Below are 13,997 nucleotides of genomic sequence, written 5' to 3'. Positions count from 1 at the left end.
GGGTATATGAGGTGGGCAGAACCCCTGGATGATAGCGGGGGACTTGGATGTTAATCAGCTCTTGGGATGATGGTGTGTGCTCTGCAATGTGGTCCAGCATATTGGACATCATCCTATTTGCCTCAAACTGGCTTGGACCATAGACTTCCCTGCTTGTCACCCCTCCTCCTCTTTCCAACACTTCTTGAACCTTTCTTGCCTCCCTCTCTTGCCTTGCCAATTTTTTTTTATGTTCTTTATCTTCCCTTACTTTTTGTCTAACCATCCTTTCCTTTGTTCTAGCTTCTACTACTGCAATCCTTGCAGCTCTCTTGTCCTTGGCCAACTCCTTCTTTCTCTTTTTAGTTTCTTGAATTTCAATTTTTTTACGTTCAAACTCAAACAATAAATTCATATAATCTTCAGATGTGAGCAACTGTGAACTCCTCCCCACACGAAGACAATTTGCAATTGAGTGCCTTGATGAGGCCTTCACTCTCTCTACTGGTAGCTTTAGGAATGCACCAAGTAATTTGCAATTTTCCCCATGCTCCCTAAGATCTGACACTTGGCTTTCAGCCTTCGATACAACTGATCGACCACCATTATTGTCTTCTTTAGGTACCTCATGCTAAACAAGCTCCTCTTCCAGTGAACCATTGTCCACAAAATAATGAACAATATCGATGTTCAACTCTGATGGTTGTGAAGGCATGTCCATACTTTCATCATTGATGGTAGACAAATTATGTGGGTTGATATTCATCATGGCCTCTGCCAATCATGATGGTGGGCTTACCTGGGTTGGCATGCTCAATTGTTCATTGTTTAATCCTGTTGCATTATCATTTGAAATCAAGTTTTCATTTTCATTCGCTTCATCAACTGCCACATATGGAATATCACATGCAAAATTAGCATGTGGTTCAGTAGGTGTGACAACCTCCATGACATTGATAGTGGGTTCATGACTGAACTGTGTCTCATTAACATGTTCATCATCATCACCATGTAAGTTCCCTTCATAAAGGGACATTATACCTTCAGCAACAACAACATCTTCTTGGGCATCAACATGGTCTTGTAAGTTCTCTGCTTCTTGACCTTCCACATAAAATTCTTGGCTACAACAAGTATCATGCACGAGAGCATCAACATTAAGTGGCCATATACCAGTCCTCCTAAATCTAGACTTGATATGAGAAGGTGTGAGAGCCCTTTTTAATGCTTTACTTGCAAGCTCAACTAGCTCAAACATCTTTACTTCTGCCCTTGGATTCTTTGTCATCCATGAAACTTGCTTGATCCTGAAATAATTCTTGAAAGGCCCAACACGCTGACATCAAGTTGTTATAATTTGTGAGTGGTATGAGTCGGTAATGTTAACAGGTCAATGCCAAAATTGTTGGCTTCTTCAATTGTCTACAAAGCCATGTGGCTTCCATGGCCATCTAAAATCAGTAGGTGTCCATTTTTAGGCGAGACACCACCTGGTACAGATGCAACAAAATGAAAAATCCAATTTAGGAATAGTTCCTTTGTCATCGATGCATGGGGATGTGCTGCCATGCATGCACCTGGTTCACAGTTCTGTATATAGTTTTTTAGTTGTGTTTTACCTTTGAATAGGTAAAATCCCAGTATTGAAGAACCAATTGCATCGGCACAAGAAAGTATAGCGATCCACTCCCTGCTCTTAGGTAAAATCATAGGCACATTTCTGCTCCCTCTTTTGGAAATTACCTGCATACCACAATTCCTTCCTGCCTGTAATCATGTTTCACCACAGTTTTATATATGTTGTGGGGCATATGAGTGTTGTTCATATGCAGCAGAAAGAGTGTTATAGAACTTGGACACAATTGCAAGGCATAGATTTAAAGCCCTATTTCTATCAAGGCCCTCAACTATATGTAGCACAAGGTCTAGAAGCCTTTTTTTAAATCCACTCCACCATGATTTACCAGGAAACCCATCTTTGAAGGGTTTTGGCTTCCCTTGGCAGATTTGAGCTACTGTGGATTTAAGTTGTATAATCTCTAACCCATGTCCCAATTGGGCCATCTCCTTACACCACTCAACCACCTTGGCCTCCTCCTCTTCAGTCATAATTGTAACAGTCCCTCTACGCTTCGTATTAGTCAACCCATTTATCCAATAATGTATGTTAGAGGCAACAATACCATGTTTTTTTGCAAAGGCACGGATTGAATGTCCATTAAACTCGATGTCATCAATTGTAGCTAGCATGTCTTGCTTTGTCCAACCTATGATGGCACATATTTTCTTTGTTGAACTTGCACCTTACACTGTGGTTGAAGGCAGCTTTGTGGTTGATGGTGGGATAGCATGATCTGCAACCACATTGTCCTTTGCAACGACATTACTGGGCGCATTGTGAGCATTCACATCACCCCAATATCCTCATTTGATGAAGTGTACCGCAGTTGGGCCCCCCTCACGCCTCGCCTCCTTCTATTCCTTGTACGATTTGCAATAGAAACTCTTGGCATGGCTACAACAACCTGCAAAGTAACCACTAAATTCTGATTTTAAAAAACTGTATTAGAAAACAAGGAAATTCATAGGCCTTTGCAATCAATGAGCAACAACAACCAGTTATTTATCTATATATTGTAGTTGAATACATCTCGGATCTGAAAATCATTATTGGAAGGGTTTAAACTTCTTTATTTGATTCTTGGCATTCATTTTATTCATAGTTAGTGAAAATATGGGTTTTCAGGAAGATCTATTCCTATTTCTTTTGGTAACAACTTTGACATAACATAGTTTCTTCAACCCAACTAGATTTCTGTGTCCTCGAATCATTGTTCTTGTCATTCTTTTTGTTCTTGGCATTTACTTTAATTCTAGTTGGTAAAAATATGAGTTATCGGGAAGAGCTATTCATTTTTCTTTTTTGTAACAACTTTGACACAACTAAGTTTCTTCAACCCAACTAACCTTTTTGTGTCCTCAAATCATCTTTTTTGGCACTCATTGTGTTCTTGCCATTTTTTTTTATTCCTAGCAAGGGTTAGCGTGTTTTTATGTAAGGGTTCTTAGTTGTAGTATATTTATGTAGTTATGTATCTATTTTGACTTCAGATTCACCTTAGGCACATATATTTTCAGCTTTTCCATTCTTCTCTCATTGTTATACTATTGGAGGCATCTGATCTCAACGAGCATTAATATAGGTAAGAAATTATCCTTGTTATTGACTGCTTAGGGGCAACAATTCACACCGAGCTTTCTGTGTGCCAATCAACTTTGATTCTTTACATATTTATGGGTTTGTTGGCAGCATACAACACCTACCCCTCCCCCAAGACTGGAAAACATAATTTATAAACCAGTGGGTCTATTATATATTTAGAAATGCTTCTCTAACCAGACAATGAATCTACTTGACCTCTGAATTTTCTCTTTGTAGGCAAGGTAAGTTATGCAATGAGTAGTCATTCTGGGAACCTGATTCCTAAGGTAACATTTTCATTGATTAGATAGATGCATAAGCACCCATATCAAAATGCTTTAGGGTAGAGATTATATGCATAGATATATGAGGATCTATGCCTATGTGGAGGGCAGTGGGAAGTTTTGTCCTTCCAATAAAAAATATCATTAGTTGGGTTCCCCCGTAGTGCTTGGGTGCTCCTTTGGCCGAATGACTAACCAGTCAGGGAATGAAAATGGATGCTTGATAGTACCGGATAATTATGTATATAACACAAGAACATAATTGTTAGTGTAGGTGCTTGCATGGGCCCTTATAGGGATAGGTGCTTCTATGGGCTTCGACTAGGTAACCAACCCTTTAGTTGTATCGGAGGCTATAGACAAAAATTTCTCTGGAAACAAATTATTGAAAAACTTTGCATTCACTATTTTCATTCACATCTTCAATCTGGGATTAGACATGAATATCTTACCCAATAAGTCCTGGAATTTCATGGGATAACCTAACTGAATTTTGTGGGGGAAAGGCCATATTTGATGCGATAAAAGTGCCACTTGATTGCCTGAAGAGAAGGTATACATATAGGGATACGAAAGAGGTAACTAAACCATGCCTAAGGAAGGGAACTAAAGGATGGTGTACATTATCTAAGCCCAAGGATGGGAACTAATAACCCAAGCCCGATGAGGGCCTCTAAAACTAGTGAATCAATGGATTATTGGGTCGCATTGATGCTAAATGTTGGTGAATCAACAGATTATTGGGTCGCATTGATGCTAAAGAAGCTGGTGGCATTCTCTTGGTGAGAAATTAGTTAATTCTCATAATCAATTTTTGAATCAATAACTTAATCAACCGGAGGATCTTCTGCTGAGTCAACAACTCAATCCACCACTGCTCAATCAACTGCTCCATCAACAACATAACCAACTGATCAGAAGAAGGATTGGAAGGAAGATTGTTTGGTTACTTTCTTATAAGAAACCCATGTTCTAGCTATTGTATGGAGGTTGCTGCTTTTATGCCATTAGTACCTGAGGATATTTGTCTTTGCTCTTTGAAAGGATATTCTTTACTCAGATTTGAGGTTATAGTGGCAATGAAATTGGTTTCTAAATCAGTAAATCAGTAATGAAATTGGTTGTAATGGCTTTAGTACCTGAGGCTATCTGACTTTGCTCTTTGAAAGGATATTCTTTGCTATTATAGTAGTCTAATATTGAGTTGCAGGGTCAGATTTGAGGTTATAGTGGCAATGACATTGGTTTCTAGATCAATTATGAAATTGGTTGTAATGGCTTTAATTTACCCTTGTTTCTCAACAAAAATAACATTATTCAATATTCAACAAAAATGGTAACATTATTCAACAAAAACATACATGTATGTTTCCAGCAACTAATGAATAGAATGAATGTAACAGTGTCTCAACACTTTGATTTCATGTCTCTAATAGCTGATGAGTAGAATGAATGTCTGAAATGAAAATGAGAATGAGTTGATGTTTTATAGTTTTTTCATATAGAATTTAATTGGCAGGGAAGATTGGCATAGATTGCCATCTCCCAAATTCAAATGTGTGGCCTGGATTGATTTGTACATGATCAAATGGTTGATAATATTTGATGGTTGACCCATGTGCTTTCCTGTTTTTAATTCCTGAATTGAAAGACCAGTGTGTTTAATACTTGAATTCGAAGGGTTGGTGTCATTTTTTACATCCTTTGAACTAATTCATGAATTGAATGTTGTCATTTATTGTCTTTAATCTTGAACGGAATATTGTCATTTATTCTCTTCAATAGGTTGAATGGTTAAATACACATGTACATATGGCTGACACACATTTCACCTATTCTTGTGCAGGTATCACTGAGCAATAGGATGTGTTGCTCTAGTGGAAATATGTAGGTGACTTTTTGATGGGATAGGTGTACTCCTGAATAGAATTCAACGGAATGTTTTGTAGTGCATTTTGACTTATTTGGTAATTCATAGCAGAAAATATTTGGGATATTATGTCTTGTCAATATGTGATGTTAAGGTTTGGTATTTGACACTTGTTGGCCCAATCAATATATGGGTCCATTTTAGACTAAATTATTTATGTGCATATTTTTTATAATTTATGAATATTTTTTTTATGGATATGTGAGACCAGGCCTATAACTAATATTGGTCCCTGCATAACAATAGAAAACTCTCCCCTTATTTCTCAACACTTTCATCAATTTAAAAAAACACAAACAAAAAACTAACTCTTCGACCTATTTTAAGTTTAGTCCTTACTACAATGTTCTTACAAAGCATTCTAAAAGGCCTTCCACCATATGAGTATATGAAAACATGCAAATGGACCAATAGAACTAGAATCCCAGCACTGCCAAAGTCCTATTTGATATGCCCGAGAGACTTGTTATTGAAATTAATGGGCAACCATGGCGCCTTGTCATAACTGCGAATGTTTATAATTATTGTGTGTTTCCAGGTCCGCTCAAGTAATAAATAGAATCAGGGTTTTGTTATCATCTTCCACCATCGTGCGTCAGTCCCAGGGTGGGTTTTGTAATTGCATGTTTTTTTTTAAGATAATTTTCCGAGACTATCCAGCTTCAATTTTTTAAAAGGCATCCTGGAATATTGTGGAGATAATTAGCAATTTATAGGCTAACCTGTCCTAGTTAGTTTTATAACATAAATACAAGCGGTTAGTTTAACTTACATTAACCACTTTAACTTACATTTTAAAATGCTATTTAAATTCATAATATATTAATACTAGCAATTGTCCCAAAAGGTACAAAGAGAGGCCGATAGGATTATTAAATTAGAATTGTTGAATTTCTCTAGAAGAGATGTTGGTTCAAGCCTATCGAATGAGCAATTTGAGCTGGCTAAAGGCCTTCTAATTGTTTTTTATTATTGTAAAATTATATTCATAATTCATTGGTTTTACTTTCAAAAGCTTGAAGGAATTTGAAGCGTAGCTATAGAATTGCTTTGTGGGATTTGATCCCAAAATCCTTGATTTGTAGATATATACTCAATGAAATGTTAATTGGTTGAAACCCTGCACAAATGTTTGATATAAGAAAATAAGCCGAAAAGGTTGAAAGGCTTAATTGGTTTGTGGAAAACCTTGTTTTCTTGCACTGATCATTGTGCAATTACTTTTCTTTAGATATTTTGTTTATATCTATATTACACAGAACACATTGAATGTCTTATTTCATTTTAGACTAAGTTAATTACCCAAAATTAAGAAACCTCTATAGATGGCCGAACATAATCATAAGGATGTTGGTCCGAGCAAAATACCGTTACCCGACCCATTTCCCAAGGGATTTCAGTCTGGAAGTATCGCAATATAGCCAAATAGATTTTACATATTTTAACACCTGAGTGGCTGCGGTTATGGCCGCCTTCCCTCAACTAATTTGCTTTCGTGACCAGGAATAGAATTTGCAATCCACCGGACTACTTAGCTCATGTTCTGTGCTGCTAAATGCATTTAAAGAAGAGGAGGAAAAGGCCACAAATTGAGTAATACATTCAAAATGAGTGTGTTACAAGCATTCCGCAAAACAACACAAGAGATGAATCCATGTACAAAATTATGATTCTCTCCTGCATACTCTGCTTTGGCCTCCGCGATCTTTAGCCGCTAAAATTCGGATTCTCTTTGCTACTCCAACAAAATCTCTGGTTCAATAAAATTCGGAAAACAAACATAAAAAAAACAAATCAGTCATGGAAACTTAGATTGAATGATAGCGAACGGAAAATAAAAATATCCTTTTATCTGAAATAAAGAAAATGAAAACAAGTGCAAACCTACTTCCAGGAAAGGTCTCCCGTCGGAAGCAAGTCGCCTTCATTATCTTCATATGCAATCAAATAGCCTGGAATCGCATTTGAGAGATTGCAGTAATTTTTAGTATTAATTAGATCAGCTCCCTCAATGCTTCCTACAAACATTCCTCTGAGAGCCTGCGCAAAGCTTTCATAACACGAGTGTTCTTCAAGGAAAATCGTCTGGCAAATTGAACGGCCTTCCATGACCACAGTAACAGGCGGAGAAACATCGGAATATGCCAAAGGCTGTTGGTGAACCTTCGGAATATGCTTGGTATGGTTTTCTGGTTCCCTAAATAATCTGCTGACGGTAAACTGAGGGACCTCTGAAGATGACAGGGCTCTAGGAAGAGGAGGAGCTGGGGTTCCATTCAGCGGGTTCTGATAGGGCGATATAATGGTGCCAGTGTTGTCTAAGTTGTATGGACGTTATGTATTTCTCTGTTGCTGAGGAGATTCCTTCTTCGATTTCCTGAACATTGGTCCTGAAAAATTGGCACCACTTCCGGACGACATAGTCTCTATGAAATTGGACTGGAAAGGATGTCGGGAAATTCCCGTCAGATTATTGGAACCTAATTGCCGGAGATGATTAGGATGATTATTTTCCAAGATGCGGAGTTGGAAGAATGCAAAAGAAGGCGGAGGGTTTGGTCCGAGGCTTCTTGCATTGAAAGTTGTAGTGGCGTTTTTTGTTTGGCCTCAAAGAAGGCAGGCGATTTGATCCGCGGCTTCTTGCGGAGAAAGTTGTGGCGTTTTCGTTTGGCCACAAAGAAGACGGGGGATTTGATCCCAGGCTTCTTGCATAGAAAAGTGTAGTGGAGTTTTCATTTGGCCTTAAACAAGGCGGATAATTTAGAGTTCCTTCTTGGGAAACAACACCTATGTGTTCAGTCTCTGAACCTGTCGTCAACATAGATTGAATATTATTATCATGGAAATTAAGATTACCTGTGCTTCTTCCCTCACATAAATATCGGGGGGAACTTTTCCCTTCCTCAGCAACGAATGTAGTGCTTGGCTGGTTGAATTGAAGGAGAAATATGTTTTGCCAGTGTTCTTCTCGCCTGTCACGGCCGACCATGATTGCGTGCTGCTGACTCTGAGAATTGATTTCTTGTCTTGGACGTAACTTATCATCCAACGCTTGGGGAACTCCGTCATCAAAGGAATTGTTGTTTCTTTTGATTTGGAAGAACTGCGAACCTGCAAAGAACAGACGATATTATCAACCATGGCAGAAAGGGGAAAAGGGACACCAATAATGTTCCAACCGGAATTTATATTTGAACTTTGAACATAGCTTGGGTTATGAAAACACTGCTTTCATCCAATTCACTGAAAGGAGAGAATACGGTGGTGAGGGACTGGTCGTTTGTCTCCGGGCCGAGACCACGCACAAATAGTTTTTTGAGCGCAGTGTTCCTTACAACGATGGAACGCACTTGATCCCGAATGTACCTATGTTCAGTCGTTGCTTCCTGCACAAGCTCGTTTGATTAAATTAGAAAAAATCAAGTTCTAATAATAACAGCGGGCATGCATGCAGCCCAGCCCGTAAACGGAAACAGCTATAAATTCCATGAACTCTCCCGCTCTAAATTCCATGAACTCTCCCGGAAGCTCGGCGCACAGATGTCAAGTGGAGAGTAAAAATGTTGACGATTGTTGATGAATAGGAAAGCCTATCGGGCTAAAGATGTCAAGTGGAGAGTAAAAATGTTGACGATTGTTGATGAATAGGAAGGCCTATTGGCCTAAAAATAAAATTATTGAAATTTTATTAAAATAAAGCTTCGAGTTATTTTAAAAAACTTTTGATGTAATGTATTGTTGAAACACTTAAAAGATTCTAAATATTTTTAATAAAATTGGTACAAATTTCCAAAAATTAATTTAAACTATCACAAAATTTTAATTTGTATTAAAAATTTCGAATACATTCTCAAAAATAAAAATAGATTAAAATGATTTCAAATTGAATTTAATATATCAATTCAGTTAATCCAACGAATCAATTGTTTATTCAATTTATCAATTTTAATTTGTATTAAAAATTTCGAATACATTCTCAAAAATAAAAATAGATTAAAATGATTTCAAATTGAATTTAATATATCAATTCAGTTAATCCAACGAATCAATTGTTTATTCAATTTATCAATTTATTTCATTTATAGATTCTTAAATGTTTTTTAGATTTAACACTTTTGTGAAAATGAGTCTTCATATAGGTGTTTTGTACTAATTACTAAGATCGGTTATTATGAAGAAATTGATTGAAGAATTTTTTTATAAATAAAGTTTATAAATATTAAAAAATTCAAAAGAAATAAAGAAAAAAATAAAACCCAATGAATAATAATCAAAATAATATTTAAAAAATATATATAATATTAAAATTATAAACGTTAATTTTTTACTAATTAATTTAAAATAATAATAAAAAATAAAAATTATAAATTATAAATATTAAATTTCAACCAATTACATAATTATTTAGATTATAAAAAATATAAATATTATATTAAAGATAAATTTAAAAAATTTATACTGTAATGAGTGGATGATGATGGAAATTTTTTATAAATAATGTTTATAAATATTAAAAAGTTCAAAAGGAATAAAGAAAAAAATAAACCTCAATGAATAATAATCAAAATAATATTCTTTTAAAAGAAAATATAATATTAAAATCATAAACATTAATTTTTTCCTGCCTAAAATGGAAAGAGACATGATGAAAAGGAGCGAAGCCGCTCGACCAAAGGACCGGCAACGGGGCTCGACCATAAGCCCCCCCACCCAATAAGTAAATTGAAACTTTAGTTGCTCTTTAGTTACTTATTTGAGAGGGGCCACCAAATAAGTAAATTGAACCGGCAGGGTGTCGTCTAGGTATGCGTCCTTGGATCGCTGTTGCATACTCAGTTCCTGTTGTAGCTGCTACTGCCGTTTTCTTAATCTACCCTATTGGTCAAGGAAGCTTCTCTGATGGTATGCCTCTAGGAATCTCTGGTACTTTCGATTTCATGATTGTATTCCAAGCTGAGCACAATATCCTTATGCATCCATTCCACATGTTGGGTGTAGCTGACGTATTCGGCGGCTCTCTATTCAGTGCTATGCATGGTTCTTTGGTAACTTCCAGTTTGATCAGGGAAACTACTGAGAATCAGTCCGCAAATGCAGGTTACAAATTTGGTCAGGAGGAAGAAACCTGCAATATTGTGGCTGCTCACGGTTATTTCGACCGATTGATCTTCCAATATGCTAGTTTCAACAACTCCCCTTCTTTACATTTCTTCTTAGCTGCTTGGCCCGTAGCAGGTATCTGGTTTACCGCTCTAGGCATAAGCACTATGGCTTTCAACCTAAATGGATTCAATTTCAACCAATCTGTAGTTGACAGTCAAGGTCGTGTAATTAACACTTGGGTTGATATCATTAATCGTGCTAACCTAGGTATGGAAGTTATGCATGAACGTAATGCTCACAACTTTCCTCTGGATCTAGCCACTGTTGAATCTATTTCAATAGGTGGATAATACTCTGATGGATTGTTATCGTGTATTGCTTAATTGAAGCATACCAAGCCTTTCATTCATTTTATTGAAAGGCTTGGTATGCTTCAAATGTTTGGTGTTATTCTTCATACTTCTTCCCATTCCATCAATAAGGGATATGTGCAGTTCCCCTGCATCCAGCAGGAATTGAACCCGCGAGTTCGCCAATTATGAGTTGGGCGCTTTAACCATTCAGCCATGGATGCTGGATAAAGATCATCAACATATTCATTTTATAATATGAGTATAGACTCAGATCTAAAATTGGGTAGTTCGGGATTGGGACCCATTTACATTCTTTCTCTCATACTTGATTCATGTCAAATATTCTCAATAAACATTCAAATAACATTTCATTGAATTAATTTGATAATAAGCCATACAACTTGTTCGAGAGTTGAGAGTTAGTCATCGATCTTGCTTTGATCCTCTATCAGAGGTCACCGACAACCCACATAAGAACAAACGTTAGCTCATTTTTTATTCTTGGAAGAAATGATTGTAGATAGATAAATTGGTTTTTCCGGGGCAGACGTAGCCAAGTGGACCAAGGCAGTGGATTGTGAATCCACCATGCGCGGGTTCAATTCCCGTCGTTCGCCCATAAAAGAAGATAAAAAAAATCGGACTGGATCCGATTCGTTGTCATTTTCCTTCCTATTTAAGTGAAATAAATTATATCCATGGGACATAATGGTATCGGTTGGTTGACACGAGATTTACAATTATATGAAATCAATATATGCTATAAATATTCTATTTATTGGGATAAAACAAAAGGGAGAGGTAAGGGGGGGGTTTCAAATAAATGAAAAAAAGAAGAAGACCCTGGATAATCAAATTGGAAGAGATGCAAAGTTATCAATTTCTATGCAATCCATGGACCAAATCCAATTTGATTAGATTGTTAATTCAAATCCTTTCACGTCGGGAGTGCCTTATAAAGCTTTTTGATCCTAGAATTCTCAGTACGTTACTTTTACGCGATCTACGGAAAAGCAATCCATATTTTTTGGTCAAAGGTATAGTAGTACTTACATTATCGATCCTCATATATCGCTTCAATCATCAAAGTAGTATGATTGATAGAAAAAATTTCTATTTGATTAAACTCTTTCCTATCCATAACTTTATGGAACTTGGAAATGAAACACCGGAAGAATATTTAAAGCCTTTCACTCAAAATTGGTTGAGATTTCCGCATCTTTTACTATCTTTCCAATTGAAAAGATATTACAATCGGGATTTTGATCCCATTAGTTTAAATTAAGGATATGGCAAGAAAACGAACAAGAAGGATGAGATTCTCTCGAAGAATCAAGGACCGAGCGAAACTCATTCGGAAAATGATGAGAAAGATATCAATTTGATGATCGATTCAACTCTTAATTCAACCGAAAATGAGTATTGGAAACCTGAAAAATATCATTGTGAAGATCCATTCACAAGGAATAAAACGGAGATTGAGCAACGAAGAAAAAGATAAATACTTTGGGATCTTTCTTTTATTGAAAGAGAACAAACAAAAATAGAATCGGATTTGTCCTCAAAGTGTTTATCAAAAGATTATCCAATCTCTTGGGCGAAAGAATTATTTATAGAAGATCAAAGATATACAGAAGAGAATTCCTTTCCTTTGGAGAGGAAAAGATTCATTGAAAATTTTACAAAATCAATTCGTTATTCCTTTTTTTACATATTGCCAATAGATGAACCGTGTATGGGTGGTCCTAGTGCTACTAAAAAGCCCATTGAAGATTTCAACTTATCCAAAAGGTTATTTAAAATAAAATAAAAATGTTTTTTCCCAAGATTTAAGGGATTCAAAATCCTATTCATTAATGAATAGGATAGTTGATCTATGGAAGATCAAAACATATTTTGAAATTGAAAATCCTTCCTTGAATTGTGCTATGCTGAGTTTTACTCTGCCTTGGAATCTATTTTCTGCATTCTGTGATCAAAGCAAAGGAAAATACATATTGCACAAGAATTTTCTGGAATTGACAGATCAATTCACTCTATCAATAACTAAGCCTAGTCAGGTTCATGATAAAATTTCATTTTTTATTTATTATAAAATGAATCCATTATATGAACTCAACAAGAATGGATCATTGAGATCAGATCGGATCTTCAATCACAAAGAAAAATGGAAGAATCAATCTTTATGGGTCCTACTCAATATTATTGATAAAGCGGATGATTATTTAGATCAAATAATCGACAAACAATTGAGCCAAATCGATTCCAAAAATTGCTTGGAGATAGGAACTCCCTTTAACAATTATAGAACTGAAGCTTTGGGTTGGTATGAATCAATTAAGTATAACATTGACAGCAAGTATTCGAAAAATTTATTAAATAGATTCTATTTTATAAATAGGCTCAGTCGCAATTTAAAGGATCAAATTAGAACAAATTTTATAGAAAATGAAAATTTAAATAATGTAACGAAAGATACAATTGACCGGCATTCATCAAGTTGGAAAAAAATTAAGAGAGAATGGTTCAACCATTCTATTATTCGAATTGATAAACATATCAATCGGAATTTGAATGTGTACAAATGGTCCAATCAAACCGAATACTTTATGAAATATTTGAAACAGGTTTTTTCTAAAAAAAACTATTTTAAAATAGTGTTCGATCCAATTGAATTATGTACTAATACTAATCGAGATTCAATTGGTTGGTCTGTGTTTTTATCCCTTTCTGAAAGTACTGTAAAGATCTTAAACTCGAAGTTCGATATCATTTCGAACTTAAATTCTAAGTTCGATATTTTAATTTCATTTTTTGATTTTGCATTTCATGGGCTCCAAAGTATGAATTATAGACTATTAAATCAATTGTTACATCCAATTGGTACTCTAATCGTTCATTTAAAAAAAATTTAAAACCTTTCTTTTGTATGACTATAATCTTTCACAAAGATCGAAATTATTGATTGATGAAGGAACAGTTGCACCATTTGTTACGAATAAGATACCAATTAACCCATTGATTATTGACTTTTTTGATAATGAAAATAATCGCATGGAATCATTCGATAACACTTATTTTTTGACGATATCCAACGATCGAGACAATTGGTTGAATCCTGTGAAACTATCTGATCAGAGCTCATT

This window comes from Pinus tabuliformis, chromosome 8 (assembly GCF_031772625.1).
Source record: "Pinus tabuliformis cultivar Carrire ecotype Pingquan chromosome 8, CPIR1, whole genome shotgun sequence".
NCBI lineage: Eukaryota > Viridiplantae > Streptophyta > Pinopsida > Pinales > Pinaceae > Pinus > Pinus tabuliformis.
This window is presented reverse-complemented; position numbering follows the sequence as displayed.